Source organism: Aphelocoma coerulescens, chromosome 9 (assembly GCF_041296385.1).
Source record: "Aphelocoma coerulescens isolate FSJ_1873_10779 chromosome 9, UR_Acoe_1.0, whole genome shotgun sequence".
Lineage (NCBI taxonomy): Eukaryota > Metazoa > Chordata > Aves > Passeriformes > Corvidae > Aphelocoma > Aphelocoma coerulescens.
Window position 1 is genome coordinate 9,361,142 of NC_091023.1, and position 15,757 is coordinate 9,376,898.

The following is a 15,757-nucleotide window of genomic DNA, read 5'->3' on the forward strand; positions in this document are numbered from 1 at the left end:
AAAATATTGATCTAACAGATGCTCAGTGCTGGGCTGTTCACATGAGCTGGTACATGGGTACTGCTCAGCAGGTGCTTGGAATGCCCCGGTGAAATGTTTTGTGTGTCAGGGAGCTGGGAGTGACAGTGTGGCAGGCAGATAGCAGCCTCTCTGACAAGGCTCCAGTCCCACAGTGCATGAACGAGGGCACAGCAGATCCAGGAAGAGCAGCCAGGTCCAGAGAAGAGTCCAGTGATCACCAGACAAGTCTGGTGACAAGACAGGCCCAAGGTCAAGGGAAGGAGTCAAGGCAAAGTGAAAGTTCAGCCAGGTGCAAAGCCAGGTGCAGTGAACCTATCATATCCGTCAGAGAAAAATCAAATACATCTCCCAATTCAATGGGCAGAGGGTGTCCAAGTGGAAAGTCCAGGTGCAACAGCGCAAGCCCTGCTCCTGACACCTTCCCTGTCTATGGAAATTGGATTCAAGGTTACACAGCTGTGTGCTATTAGAACAGCCTTTGGATGTAGGCAAATGAACCTTTAAAGAAGGGAAGAGTTTGCAGAAAAACATTATAGAGGAAGGTGATTATGAAGATATATCAAGACATCAATGTACCTTGTACTCAAGAGAGACACTTGGAGCCTTGAGAAACCTGAAACTGTGCCCCATAACATCCTGCATGAATTTGCAAGATAGTGTGGCTTTTTCCTTCTACTGTGCTTGTAAGTACTGGTGCTAGGTGCACGTTTATGCACAGGTAGTTGTAGTCACACAATCAGCTCCCTCTCTCAAAGGGTAGGACCATCTCAGTGTCTCCAAAGGAAGACACAAGGAACCCACCAGCAGACAGCAATAATATAGCTTTATTTACTGAGAAATTTCCTTTCTTTTCCTTTACTTTTTGTACAGAATTTCACTGTTTAGAAAATAAACTGTTCTCTTATATACTACATTATGTATTTTTAAACTGTACTCCTGAGGTATGGTTCACAAACCTATTGATTACCATTTCATTTTTATGTCCTTTTTAAGTTCATGTGTGCCTTAAAGTACCTGCTAGACCATTCTTTTCTGTGTCCCTCTCTAACTGTTAAAACCAAGCTCCAGTCTCCCACATCCTGGACAACCTAGCTGAACAAGCAGAGGAGGTATCACCCCTTGTGACTTTATGGGAAGAGGGGGAACTTAATTTAATTCTTTAATTTTATCATAGTTACATCCTTCTGATCACTGACTGTGAGTCATGTGGAATACTTTGGCCTTCATTTCAGTGGATTTGTTTCTTTTTCCTAGTTTACTTAAGGTTACTGATGAGCAGGAGTTGGATTTCTCTTTTCTCAGGGTAGATTTTTGAGTCACACAAATCAAGAGCAACATCTTTGCTAAGTACCTCCATTTGCATATTTTCATTTCAGGGTGCCTTTAACAAAATCAAGTTTTGAAAAAATTCCTCTTTCTAGAGTTTAGCATCACTCTACTAGATTGAACACTCCTTTGATATGCTGCTCCCCTCGCCAGCAGTTTGTTCCTCAAGGACGTTGCATGGATTCTGTGGTGGTAACTGCTACTAACAGCCCCACTAGAGCTGCTTCTTGAGCTGCGCCAAGCCAGGCTCGAGTGTTTTCAGGACAAGGGTCAGAACATCCTCTCCCCTGCGTGCTCCAGAACGAGTTGTTCCAAGAAGCAATTCTCCAAAGGTCAAACTTTCTGAATAAGACCAGTTTAGAAGAAAGCAGTGGAAATCCTACTTAATGATTTTATTAGATTCTTGTCCCTTTCATCTCCCAGAATTTTGTGCTCAGCCGTGTTCTTAGTAGAAATCAGTAGCAAGTAATCCCATGAAAGGTCCTACAGTTTTCTGAAAACAGAGATCTGTTTTCATTGCACAGTTCTGGCTGCACAAAATCATGACTGCCTGAATCTTTGAACTGTTCCTATTCTCTATAATCCCCATTATCGTTTGGCTTCCATTGAGGTGTTTCACAAAGAATAACTACAGCTGAGCAAATATAAAGGTTCCCTCACTTTCTAGACAGTATGGTGAAGATTGGAGAGGAGGAGGCTTTCCTGGAGGAATCCCTTGTGTCCATAGAGGGAGTGTGACTTGATTTGAAGGGATTAATGCAGTTGCAGTGGTGGATTTTTTTGTTACAGTCAGACTGTGATTCTTCATATAATGGTCATCCTATGGGTCTGAAGTTTCAGTGTCTTAAAAGCTCCAAAGTACTCTACTCTAGCTCTTCTGAGGTAGCCTTAAGAGAATACCTTTGAGGTCTGGGAGGAAAGGCAAGGCTTCAGAATACTGGAAAAGGGCAAGCATGAAAGCCTGCCTCAAGAAAGAGATGCAAAGGAAAAGGAAGAACCCTCAATTAAGTCAATGTATTTTGAATGCCACATTAGAAGCTGTAGGTTGTAAGTTGTTTGATACTCCATATGGTAGCTCTCAGATATATAATGAACTTGCTGGTGTTTTTTAGGCAACATCTCAACTGTATGCTGAGTTGTGCATTTGTGGGATACTTTCCCAAATACAGGTTAGAGAATTATTAACTATATGCAACTCCATTACAGTAATTCCCATTGTTCCATCTTTTAGTGCATCTAAATGATAAAATGTGATCTAACTGGAAAACAAAGGCAGAAACAGCAATTTTTGTAGTAAATGTCAGCTATTTAAGTCAATATTGTGCCTTCTTTCATTGGTATTTGAATTTAAGTTTTATTTTGAAAGTTTAAACTTCTCTTGTGCCCCCCAGGGCTAATGGGCATATGGTTTGAACTCTGGGGCACCAGAGTCACATGCTCCCTGCAAGATGACTTGCTTAGCAAGAAGTCAACTCCACTTCCCAAAAGCTGCACTGAATGCCTGTCTTACAGAGATACCTAAAGTTGTCACTGATTTGAGAACTCTACTGCCCAGGACAACAATCCTGCTCCTGAAGGAGTTTGCATTCTCTGGCTTGTTTAGGTTGAGCATCAGCCACTTGGCACTCCTGTAGTCAGTTCCTTGTTGCTGCTGGTGCTGGCTCTGAGTAGAATTGTCCGAATTAAATAAAGTTGGAAGATAGAACTGGATTTCTTGGCATGCTGAGAAATGTTCAGTCCTTCCCTGAGGAGCAGGGAGCAATGACCACAGGGCAGTCTGTGATGGCCTAGTGCCCTGAGAATTGCTTATGCATGGAGGATCTGGTGAGGTAAAAGGAAGGCTGTTTGTGACAATCTCCTCAGCAGGTGTGCTCTGACCTGAGTTCTGGCTAGCAGATCTCACCACTGGCTATGGGCACTGCTCTTTCTACAAGCTGAGCTCATCCTTCAGTGCAAACCCTTTGCCCTGGCCTGTTGCAGTGGGGATGCTGTAACACGCCTATATCAAACCAGGAGTCCCGTGGAAAAGAAATATATAAGGACGGATTCTTGCTAGATGTTTCAGAGATGTTTATTTCCCCAGCCGCATGGCCGGGCTCTGCCGAGAGACTCTGCCACAGTCACCGGACCCGAGCTGCTTTGCCCGCGCAGGGGAACACAAACCAACCAATGGGGAACGAGGCTGAGCAGGGGCAGGGAAACCCCGTGCCTCCCTCAGGGCTCCCGGGGCGGGGGGAGGAGACCCCGACACTGGCCTGTATCTACAGTAACAGAGTCAACTGGAATGTGGGAGCTCTCTCATCATGAACTTCCCTGCAAGTTTTATTCCACAAGTTACCCAGGCTGTAAGCTCTAAGCAGGAACTTTGTGTGGAGTCTCATTCTTTCTTCTGTGGTGCAAGTAAGGTCATCGACATTCCCAGGAGCAGTGAGGTGGATAAACATCCTTTTGGGACTGTGGGGGAACTGTGGGTGGCAAGTTCATGGCCTGTTTCAGGGTGTCCTAGCACCTGCAGCTCCCAGATGTATGAGTTTGGTAACATTTGGGGCAGGTTGACCTATACTTATAATTCAATGTATTTTTAATGACTCTTTAATATTTAATAAAACTTCCTCACTTGACAAAAATATCAAATATTCTTTAGCTTGAGGAGAAGATGCCTCTCTGGCCCTTTTAAGCATTTAATGGTAGAGGGAATGGCTCCGAATGTCTCAATAGGAGCATTGTAGAAGACATTATAATTCCATGTAAGGCTTTACAGAGCTGGAAGTGGTTTTCAGGACAAAAGACAGTTTAGAGAAACTTTTTTTCAGAAAAAGTGGTAATTATATGTTTTGTAGTTCACATGAGCTTTGTGGGTTTTACAATGTTCTCATAAAATGAAGCTCTGTCATCCTGCCTGGCAAATGGGGTAAGAGAAGGCAGGAGTAGTGGAACATCCTGGCCCTGGAGATCATGGGCATCTACATTCTCAGGACCCTGAATCCTTCTCTGCCAGACCAGCAATACTCCAGGTGAACTGTGTTAGAATGAGAAACCTTGGAAATGTAGGACACTGGCAACAGGAGCTAATGAGTCTTCCATGATCTTACATCCATGTCAAACTTTTTATTTTTAGTTTTGGGATTCTTTGGTTTCCCATCTGTGCAGCACAGTGCCTCAGGCAAGCTGGCAGAAGCCTGGGCATATTTCCACCAGAAGATAGATTTCCACTGTAGTTGGCCTTTTCTACTGCTAAATGCTTTGGTTTTGATGAATCAGCATTTTCCTATGGAAAAACATTCCTTTGGCGAATTTCCAATCAGAATGAAACCAAGATTCAACACGTTGTAAAATCCCTCCAGAACAGGATTTATTCTCTATAGCTGTACTTATAAGCAATTTTACTCTTCCTTGGTTTCTCTGTATTGTAATAAAATAACAACACAGATGCAAATATCACTAGTAAACGTATTAATAGTGAGGATAACTATTTTTGCCACTGAAAAGATTATGAAGTGTATGGACATGTAAATATAGGACCTGGAAAGGAGGTAAAAATCTTTCAGATTCCTGTGTGGTGAAATCGTGAATTTTGAGACCTTATTTTGCAATGTAGCAGTATTAGAGGTCATGGAAAATAAAAATAGTTTAAACAATGCAGTATTTGCTTTGCATTCTCCTCGTAAAACAGACTTAAATCTAGGCACGTATTATTGAAAATCATAAATTTGACCAGACACTTGTGAACACAGGTTTATATTCGGCTCTTGTTGATTTTGACTTTGTGTTTCTTCTGGCTATCTATCCTGGACCAAAACATAGCTCAAGCTGTTGGAAAAGAACTCTGGCTGTAAATCAGTGTAGGTGTGAGCAGTAATAAATACAGCCCTTCCCTCTTGTCCTCTATAACACAGCAGGTGTGAAACAAGCCATTAGTTCAGACTTGTAATTGTGGGAATGCAACTGTACATTTGTCATACAAATTCACATCCTTCCTTCCACAAATTAGTCATTCCCTTAATATGAGTGTAGTTATATTGTTTGATTGCATGTGTAACTAATGTAGTCCCTTCCTTTTTATTGGATTAACAGTTTAATGCATCTGAACCCACCTGTTCCTACAGGATTTGCACAGGATCTTTCACAGTCCATGTCCGCTCCCTAGCTAGAGTTCAGCTAAACCATAGATAATCCTTTTGCCTGAAGGTGAGGTAGCAAGTTAAGGGTGATTCAATGACCTTTGCCATCTTTTTAAGCAGCTGAAGTTGAAGGATGAGCTCTGTGCACAACCTCATCCCTGAACATTCTCTCTCTGAATAAAACTAAGAAAAATAATGGAGGGGAAAACTCATCACATAAGTTGCAATTCAGAGACCAATTTTTGCTTCTGCCATTCTTATTGCAGGTAAAGAAGGCAATGCAACTTGATAGCTGTGTCATCCTGTGGAAAGAGGTCCTCCTGTGAAAAAAAACCCCTCACCTGCCCCTACAATGCAGATGTCCCTGCAGGAGGCATGGTTTGCATCTGAGGAGTATGGAATTGCAGGTGGGCTGGAACTGGGGTGAGTTGATCTGTGACTACACAGGCTCTGCCACTCACCAATCATGCGTTTCAATGGCAGTGCAGTTAATGGCTGGCTGAGTCTGTTGAGTGAACTTCTAGAGGTGCAGCATTTCATACCCCCTCTAACCAGCACTTCCCTTGAGAGGAGACTTTTGTAGCAGGTAAGACCTTATCTCTTCACACATTTAAAAGAGCTTGTTGCTTAATGCTGTTTTATTCCTTTTATCCCTCCTGTTGTGTCTGTCCTGTTGTTTATGCTGTGTGGAAGCAGAGGAACACCCTAGTTAACTGTGATGAGATCATAGATGCAGCTGAAAAGTGAACAATAGCAACAGCAAGATAAAATCCCTTTATTTGACATCTGCCAAAAAGAGAGAGAAAAACAAAGAAAACTGGAAAGAGGAAAAAATTGTGTATTATACCTTTTATAGTTCTGAGCTGCAGAAGGCAATCAAAAATATAGCAGAGCTACTTGGAAATTTTTAAGTAGCTGTTTGCTGACTGTATGTAGAAAGAATAAATATTGTGAATTGTGGAATTTAGTTAGTCTTATTTAACTAGAAATAAATCTGAGGCATTAATTTCCAATCAGTGTGATCCAAAGTCCAAGCATGTTTAGATTCAGAATGAATGATTTCTATCTTTCTCTAATTGGAGACTCATCTGCTTAGAAGACTGTATGCTGAGGGAGCTAAACCCAATTTCTCCCTATGTAGAAGTCACACAGAATATAATTTAATGAATTTACTTTCAGCACCAAAACCAGTACTCCATTTCCTAAGAGACTTGGCATTTGTAGCATGGAGTTCATCAAAGAAGCTGACTTAGCATTAGCTGAGCTCAAAAGATCACCGAGTTGTGTATCTGACTGTTGGGTGTCTTCTTTAGACCTTGGGTAGGAAGACAACTTGCTACGAGTTGTGGTAGCAATAAAACCCGAAGGTAAACACCCACCCTGCAGGAGAAGGGTTTAGCTGTACTAAGCCACGGGAGTAACAGAAGAACACAGGGTCACAACAGCATGGGGTTTCTCTCTGGCTAGATCAGTACATATCTAGTGTGAAAGTGCACCTGCCTCAAGAGGCTGTTCAAAAATTCTGAACTCTGCATTCTTTAAACACAGACGGCAAAGCTCTTTTCCCTTTAAGGGAGCAGAAGGAACCCAGTATTAGTGGAAAAATTTCCAGGGGTAGGACTGAGTTTGCTTTTTTCCTACTTAGATTGAAAAGGAGCCTTTCCTCTGGCTGAGAGCACAATTTGAGCTGATCTATAGCACGCAAAGTTCTCTCATAACCTCTGATGTGGGTGAGATCAGATTGTTACAGGACTAAGGCTTTCCTGTGAAGACTTGGTGGTTTGTAAAGCACTGATTCAGCACATCCACTGTGGGCTGGGTAATTTGCAGGACATGCTTTATTAGCCTATAGTGGCTTGAAGCATAAGTTGAAGCTTGAGCTAGAAGTTCACTGCTGATTTTTTCCAAAAAGCTAAAAACACTTCACACTTCTTAAACAACAAACACATTATATCAGCAAAATTATATATGTGAATATATATATATATAAGTATATAATATACTTTTGTAGCAAACTGAGGTTGTCATAATTTTGTATGAATATAGATGTTCTTTAAATTAATCCAAGATGTCTAAATTGTAATCCACACCAGGTTCTTTTTATTTATTCTAGGTTTCAAACACTGCAGGTATTCCACCTAGCTCAGGGTGGTTACCTGGAATCTGACAGCAGCCACATTCACTGTTCCTAGGAGATCATTCAAATTGCTTTTCTGCAGTAACTTTCATCCATTTTGGTTTTTTTCCAGTTTAATGGAACCTTTGGCTCAGGTTTTTAATGCAGATGGCTTTATAGAAATCTTTAATGAATATGTTGAACCTGGGTCACATGAACTGCTTTCAGCTGATTTAATGATGACTTCTGCTGTTATCAAGATCCCAGCTTGGGATCAGGCACCAGTATTTTCCTTTCTTGTAGAAAAATTACACTACTCAGGAAGGGAACATACTACTCAGGGAGGGAAATTTAGTTTATTATTGGATAATAAGTAGCTAAGAAGGGACAAATATTTTTCTCTCTTTCATATATACATATGGCTGTTAAATATTTCAGAAACTATCTTGTTTTCTGAAACCAATGAAAGTTTGTTAATAATAGAAATGGTTTAAAGCAATTCAGCTATTCTAGCAATGTATGCAGAAGTTTTGGAAAAGATTTCTACAATTTATTCTTTCTGTGGAAAAAATGCTTTGTTAGCAAGCCAGCTCCTGCTTCCAGCACCATTTTAGGCCAAACTATCTTGAATTGGTCCCAGAGCCAGCTGTCTTTTATGGTTCAGGTCAGAATGGACACAAACTGAGCTTTGAATAGTGGCTTGAGCTTTTCAGCAGTTTGCTACTGCTTCAATTTTGTATTTAAATCACTAAGGATCAGCTGATGATTATTATTCATGAGTGTTTAAAGTCCCAGTGTCCCATTTGTGAAATGAACTGGTATAGACACCAGCAGAAACATGATCATAGCCTTAATCCTCTGTTCTATCCCTGGCACAGTTAAAAAACTAAGGAGAAGGTGAACATCCTCATTTCATATTTTGGCTGGGTTTATTAATAGATTTGCATTTATTAAATTAGTTTTTACTAGACTTTCGTTGTGTCATAGGTCAGTATTCTATCTGAGTACTCAAAGGGTGGTTCTGGAAGTGGAAAGCAAATTCTTTTTACAGCTATGATTTATCCTCATCTTGAATAGTATATCATATTAGCAAAACATTCATAGTGTGAGAGACATATGAGTCAAAGTATTACATTAATAGCTTAAAGTGAAGTTGGGCCAGAATTTTTCTGTGGGGTCCTCTGATGTGTATATGTAATAGAGTGACCAACCAAAAGGAAATCTGAATGTGGTAAGTCAAATTGTTGCTCAACCCACCATCAGGAATCGGGAGAAAGTTTACACAGCTGGCTCTCAGAAACTGCTAATAATAAAGTATATTTCTACCATCCTGTAGACTCCAGTAATATTTTTACCTGGGTAGAAGCAGCACTTGGCTGGCAATAAGTGGAGAAAATGCCACTTTTTTTTTTTTTTTTTTTTTAAACTTTCTTCTCTTTTAATTGGGTATTATTGACAATATTTGCTTACTTGGGGTGTGTCGTGTTGGAGATCTTCCCCACATGGTTGCCCTGCAGCTCCTGCATCCACCCCTCTCTGGTGGCAGTGGGAATCCTGCAGGGTGGCTGCTGTGTGCAGTGGGTCTGGCACTGATACAGAGTTGGGACTCGCTGGCCAAGCACTAACACCCAGAGACTCGGAGCATTGCTGGGGTGCCCTGTCTAGATCTCATGCCCAAAGGGCCAGGTGGATTCAGAATGATGTCCAGCTCTGTCGTGGGTCTTTTGGATTATAATGGACAAATCTTTTTATTGCTTTGTTTCTCAGTTTCCCCACAATAAAATGAAGTAATGCTGTTTACCTTCTCTGAAGAGGGTGGCAAGTTTTCAAGTAGGAAATGTGATGAAAGTTAGACAACAGTTTTATTTTTAAATATTGGCACTTAATTCTTGAATGCTATCAATGATTTCTGAATACTTTCATTTCTTATAACCAGGTCTATACAACCTCAGTTCACCTCCTGTGATGCCTTTAGATGTTCTGTTCCACAGCTGCCATGGAGATTTCTGTAGGGCTCCGATATCATGCTGGGCAGAAGATAGTCAGGCTTTGAGATAAGTAGGCTCTCTGTGGATGCCTCTCTGGTTTTTTTGCATGCATTGGAAAGAGCATCAGAAGGAAGTGAGAAGGGGGAAGAGAAAGCACAGGCATTTTAGAGAAACAGGACTGTGTCTTTGCTGTAGAGCTCTGACATTATGCTAGTCTGATCCCTTACAACAAAATATTGGCATGTTATAATCCATGCAGTTATTTTCTCAGTGTGAAGCAGTGATTTACAAAGACTTGATCACAAGCTGCAGCTTTCTCTTCCCTTCCTCAGTGTTCCATCTCCATTATCCTAATGTGTTAATGCAGAGAACACTGCTGGGTACCATCAGATGTCTTGCAGAAGGACACCTGCGAGGTGACAAGTGCTCCTTTCCACACTGCCATGTTGGACTCTGCATCTTGACTGCCTTTAAACTGGTCAGTCTCCCCAGAGAGAAAAATGCTGTGCTGAGGATCAGTTGCTGCTCATATGTGTGTGACAGTACTCCCTGGAGTATATCCAGCAGCCAGCTTAGAAATTCAAAGCCGCTTTCTCTAAGAACGGGACTTGATTTAATATATTTAGAGAGGGGTCTTATCAAGGTTAATAAAAATCTCTGTGCCCTCTGCACCCCCATCTATAATTCCCTTTAGTCGGGAAGTAGGTGAGGGTCTCAGTGCTGCACCCCTCTGCTGTGGGTGCTTTGCTGTACAGGGCTCTGCATCCCCACCTTGTGCTCAGGGCAAGGGATTTGTGCTCATGGATAGCTGATAATGGTTCTGTTTGTCAGTACTGCTCTGTGCAGAGTTGACTATTTCTGTCTACACGGTTCTGGGGCAGAAGAATTGAAAGGGTTGAAAATCTCATATTTTGGTTTCTCGGATATCTTTGGGATCTGCATAATGCCAAGTAAATCAGCCAGGACAGAGCTCTGCATCAACAGAGGTGCAGTGAAGCTGCCTCTGAGCTGGCTCTGAAAAAGATAATTTCAGTGTCTGCGTATGGGGAAGGAGAACTCCCTTGGCTGGCTTAAAGGAGGTGCTGAACCTTGAAGCATGAATTCCTAGGTCCTAGATACAGTTGATGGAGAGAGCAAGTGGCTCCAGGATGTGACGCAGCCTGCATCACCCTGCCCAGCTGATCTCTGCTCATTGACTAAGGAGAGTCAGGATTCTGACAGAGGCACTCAGTGGGAATCTGTCATCCTGCAGCATAGTCAGAGGGCAGAGCTTTTCTACCTGTATTACTTACATTTCTTATGACTGCTTAGATCATGGTGCTCCTTTTGCTTTTTTTGGCTAGGCCAGGTATGGATTTTTCCTTTAGCATTTTCTGGTTAAATTGTTTATTAGCACAAGATAATTGAAGAGTATTGCATCTCCTCAGTGCCATGTTGGGTTAAAGCACCAGCAAGCAGTGCCTTTAAGCTTTGCACATCCTCATTGTGTGGTACTGTGGCTAATGCTGCAATGAAAGACTGGTCCCTTGCTATGCAATATTAAACAGAAAAGGATATAATTCAGTACTACTACTCTGGTAGTTAAGCATGTCATGTTTCCATGCAGTAGTAATAATATGAAGGGAAAAGTAACCCGGACCAAGACTGTCAGCTTCTAAAGTGGTTTAGATTCATGGAATTCACATGAATAAGCTGCAGATCTGACACAATGATACAGCCTGTATCAGCTGAAGTGACATGAAATCTAGGGCTTGTCATTGTTTGGACAACCCAAGCCCTGCCCCTGAATCATGGTGATGTTAGGTTGGATAAAGAACTTGCTGTGTGTAAAGAAAAGAAAATTTTATTCCTTTTAGCAGACATAGGATACTCATATATAGTATAAGCAGCAACAATAGAGAAGGTTAAATAATTTTGACTCATATGCACTGTTTGGTTCAAAGCCTTTTGAACGTAATTCCAACCAGATAATGTGAGGAACAGGATTGTATTAAAAGACTGCCAGGAAAAAAGCCATATGCACACACAAGATAGAATAAATCTGTAAAGAAAAGTGTTTTCCATTTAATATTTTGATTTTTTTTTTCCCCACTCCTGCCTTCATCTGAACTCAAATCACATCCAATAATATTTTAAAGAACAGCCAGCCATTCTGCATTGAGTTGGGGGTGGATTTGGAGGGAACTTTATTTTTTTCCTCAGCTCAGACACAAGCGGGTGGTATTTCTCCTGTGCTTCTGCTGTTATTGATAAATAATCCAGGATGCTGGTCCGTATGTTGGGGAGATTAGTAATCAGGAAATTTGTGAAAAGTAATGACTCACCTGAACTTTCAGGCTAAAGATCAGCTATGATTCACCTGGACTTTCTTAATTGCCTCATTTTAAGTTTAAGACTTTCATCTGTTTTAAATCTCATTACTGTGGAAAAACAATAATGAAACCTTGCATATACGTATATTTTGTTCAGTGACACCTGACTTACCCCTCTAGGGGAATAGGTTCATAATTCTGACATACTTTTATTAAAACAGGCAGCCTAAAAATTTTTTGAAATATGTAGCCTCACAGGAGATTTATTATATTTCCCTTATGTTATGTTGTCTTATATTATATTTGACTTATTACATTCAACTGTAGAGAAGCCTTTTTGTAAGCAGGGGAAAAAGAAATCCAGAGATGGAAAACTACTTATCCAGCCAAAGAGAGTACAGTTATAGAACAGGCATCTAAATCTTCCACACCATTGTAAAAATTACCACTTATTTTTTTCTAGTTAAAAAAAAAATTCATAAAGATAAGTTCTTGGGACATAGCAGGTCAAAATAAGGACACTTTTACAAAATAAGTAAGATTTTCACATGAGAATCACTGTTTCCAACTCAGCCCAAATCCTTTTTAAGCTTATAGAGAATCACTGTCATTTCCATGCATTCTCTTCTGTTTATTGTTTAATCCTGTGTAGCTTGCAAGTCAATTACTTCACTGCAAGTTTGTGTTTATGCACCTAAAGTTAGGCTGCTTTATTTGTTGAGGGTGGTTATAATTCATTCAGCTACTGGCAAGAAGGCAGATTCCCGTGTACTATTCACACTGTGCTGGTACATTGGAAAATAGAAAGAAAACTGAATGATCAGGGTGAAAACTGCTTGGGTGCTAATATTTCCTAAGTGCTTTGCTCTTGGGAAGAGCAGTTAGGGTCTACTGCAAAGTTCTTTGTTGTTGCAATGATAGGAATCTTGTCCAAACAAAGCTTAATACTGCGCTTAGAGCCTACATAAAAAAGTCTGAAGGCAGTCCTGAAATCCAAATTATTCTGGGGGAATGCTACTACTTTTTAATGCCTCTCTTATTCTTTTGATAGAAGAGCAAAATCTCAAACGAAGTAAAAGCCAAACCCACATTCACCCCACGTTAAACTGCAAAAATGGAAAAACTGATCTGGAAACAAGTAATCGTAAAGTCAGAAATACCACTGTGGCATCCTGTGTATGCTTTGTAGGTGAAGGCCCTCATGTCCCATTTTTGTCTCAAGGCCAATTACCTTTGGGTTTCCAGTCTGACCTGAGGGGCCTGGAGCAGGAGCTGGGTCTATGCCAAAAGAGAGGCAGAGCCCTGGAGCCAGCCCTCAGTGACCCAGGGCTGCATGTGTAACTAAAGGTGAAGGTCTGTATTCCTGAAGATGTGAAATTTTTCACTGACCTCTAGAAATTTGTTCCTATTTTGAAGACATGGAAAAAATGGGTTGCTGGTAGAGAAATCTAAAACCCCCAACTGCTCAGATTAAGGAACAAATACTGGTGGAGATCCAGTCCTTGCTTCCATGTTAAAAGATTTTGAGGCATCCCTTGTGTGCCTGGAATTCTTTAACAATACTAGCTTTGGCTGGTGAGGGTAACACAGCAAGCACAGAATCTGTATCCAACTTGGGTATCTCATCTCACACCTTCTCTTGTTGCTTGACTTTATGACATTTTCCTTATGTCTCTTTTAGTTTTCTGCCAAGCAATTCAGAGTCACCATCATTTACTAAAAGTTTTGTGCCATATGAGATGCTTCTATACCTTGATAAATGTACTGTTTGTTTGTCTTGTATAACATTTTTCATCCCCTGCTTCTGCCCTTTAGTTTCACAGTGTCATTCAGTTCTAATCTCTTCCGAACTTCTGCAGGTGTCTGGAATTTGGTAGCACTTTCCTCTTTCATATTCTTAAAATGAAAGTTTAATCACAACACAGGTTTACCTCTGAAGACTTTCTTTAATAGGTGTGTTCTTGTTTTATTTTTTCTACGCTTGAAGCTCAGGCTTCCTCCTGGCTCAGAAGGGATTTGAAATTGGGTGCAACTTGTCTGTAGATGAGGGAAAGGAAGTGAGCTTGTTTTGATGCCCATTCCTGAGGCAAAGGGACAAGTTTCTACTGTTCTCAAGATTTACTATACAGCTTTAATACCCATTAGTTGAAAGAGAATAAGAAATTATATTGGAAGTGCTTTGGATGGAGCTTTAACAGTGCCTGGATTATGTGTTTTTCTGGGGGCCAAATATACAGTAGAAGTTAACTTATGTAAGCTGAAGTGTTCATGAAACTTGAACAAATTCTCCAGGGTTCAGTCCTTTTAAGTGCTGTCTTAACTTTGTCAAGTTTAAAAGTCAAGCCCCCAAAGCTGTGAAGCCTCAAGTCCACATTCCATTGGATTCTGTGTGCTTACTGGCATTACTGTGTGTCCACAGAGGGCAAATGGAACATTGGAAATGTTGGCCTATGGGACCAACAAGACATTACTTTCTTGTCTGACAGAGAAATCCCACTCCTTTTGTGGACAAGTCTGTGTGAAAGCAATGCCACAGGAGTTACAGAAAGAACACAGAAGAGAAACTTTTTTCCAGCTGTGAGCAGACAAGATATTGTGCTTTAGAAGACAAAACAAGAGGAAGATATCATCAGTGTTAAGTCCAAACTTAAACCTGGCAGCATTAAGTCCAGCTCCATGATCTTGCTTGCATATGAGTCCAGCAGTCTTCTGCTCCCTAGTGACACAATGCCATTTTTTGCTAGCCAGTCTTTGCTAAATGTACGGAAAGGGTTTGGTATAGGCTGCAGGGTGTACAATGAACAGAACTTCACCGAAGTCAAGGGGGCCTTGTCGTGCACCACAGAAGTACCCGTTCAGAATTCAATTTTTCTGTGTGCCCAAACCCAGCCTTATTCATTTTCCCTTGGGGATTTCACTAGCAAAGTCTTCTTAAGAGCCTAATGAGAAACACTAGGCAGCTTCCACAATTGCCATTGGGATCATCCCAACCTCATATGGGAGAGACCACAGTGAGAGAGGGTACAAGGTCATTTTACAAGCAGAGATACATTTGTACTCCTTTCTCTGAGAGGCCTTTCATTGGAAAAATAAACATTTTAAATTTTGTTCAGGGCCTCCTTTCCATTTCCCCTTTCCTCTGGGTTGCCTCAAGAACTTTTAAGCCCCTTTGCTATACTGTGCGCTCCCTTTTTGCCTAGGAACCCTTCTCCAGAACCTGCTTACATTCACAGATTACCAGTGTTATCAGGATTCAGTTTTGCTTAAACTGTTTCTTTTTTTCTCCATTTCAGATGTGCAATGACTTCTAGCATGGGATTTAGAGTGAGTCCAAGCACACTTTGCTGGTTAGATTTGAGCAAAATAGGCTGTAAGGAAAGCATGACAGACTGACTTACCTTTGTATCCAGACTCTGTGTAGCAAGGGACATAGCAGAACAGCCCCACATTATGGGGTCAGGCCTGCCAAGATATACCTTACAGCTTCAGTTAGGGAGCAAGAGTGGCTTTTTGTCTCTGTAAAGACCCCAGCTTATTCCCCTATTTGATAAGTTTTTATATCTCTTGAAAATTCCACATTGGTTGGGGACACTGAGGATATGGTCAAATCTTACTGATTTGTCCCTTTATTCTGGTATAGCAAAAAAGGTTGTAACAAATATGTATAACAAAAAAAGGCTAAAATGTCAATGTCATTGGTCTTTTTAGTAGCCTTTATTTGTTAGTTTACATATGACTTCATAATTGCAATTAAACCTGATGTGAGAAAATTCCAGTTATCAATCATTTTTCTAAAAGAAAAAGGAGTTTTACTTCTTATAAATTCAAACAGATTTAGAAGAACAGCATCTCATTCAACAGTCCTGCAATCTT

General features: G+C 40.8%; 1 long non-coding RNA gene across 1 annotated transcript in view; it reads left to right on the forward strand.

The window, feature by feature from the left end:
- The window catches only part of LOC138114899 (uncharacterized), a 79,997-nt gene that overhangs the window by 33,380 nt on the left and 30,860 nt on the right, over positions 1-15,757 (forward strand). Inside the window, exons 3-4 of the long non-coding RNA XR_011152870.1 lie at positions 5,735-5,875; positions 5,952-6,054. This is a non-coding gene — a long non-coding RNA (uncharacterized lncRNA). The remainder of the gene's footprint in view (positions 1-5,734; positions 5,876-5,951; positions 6,055-15,757) is intronic.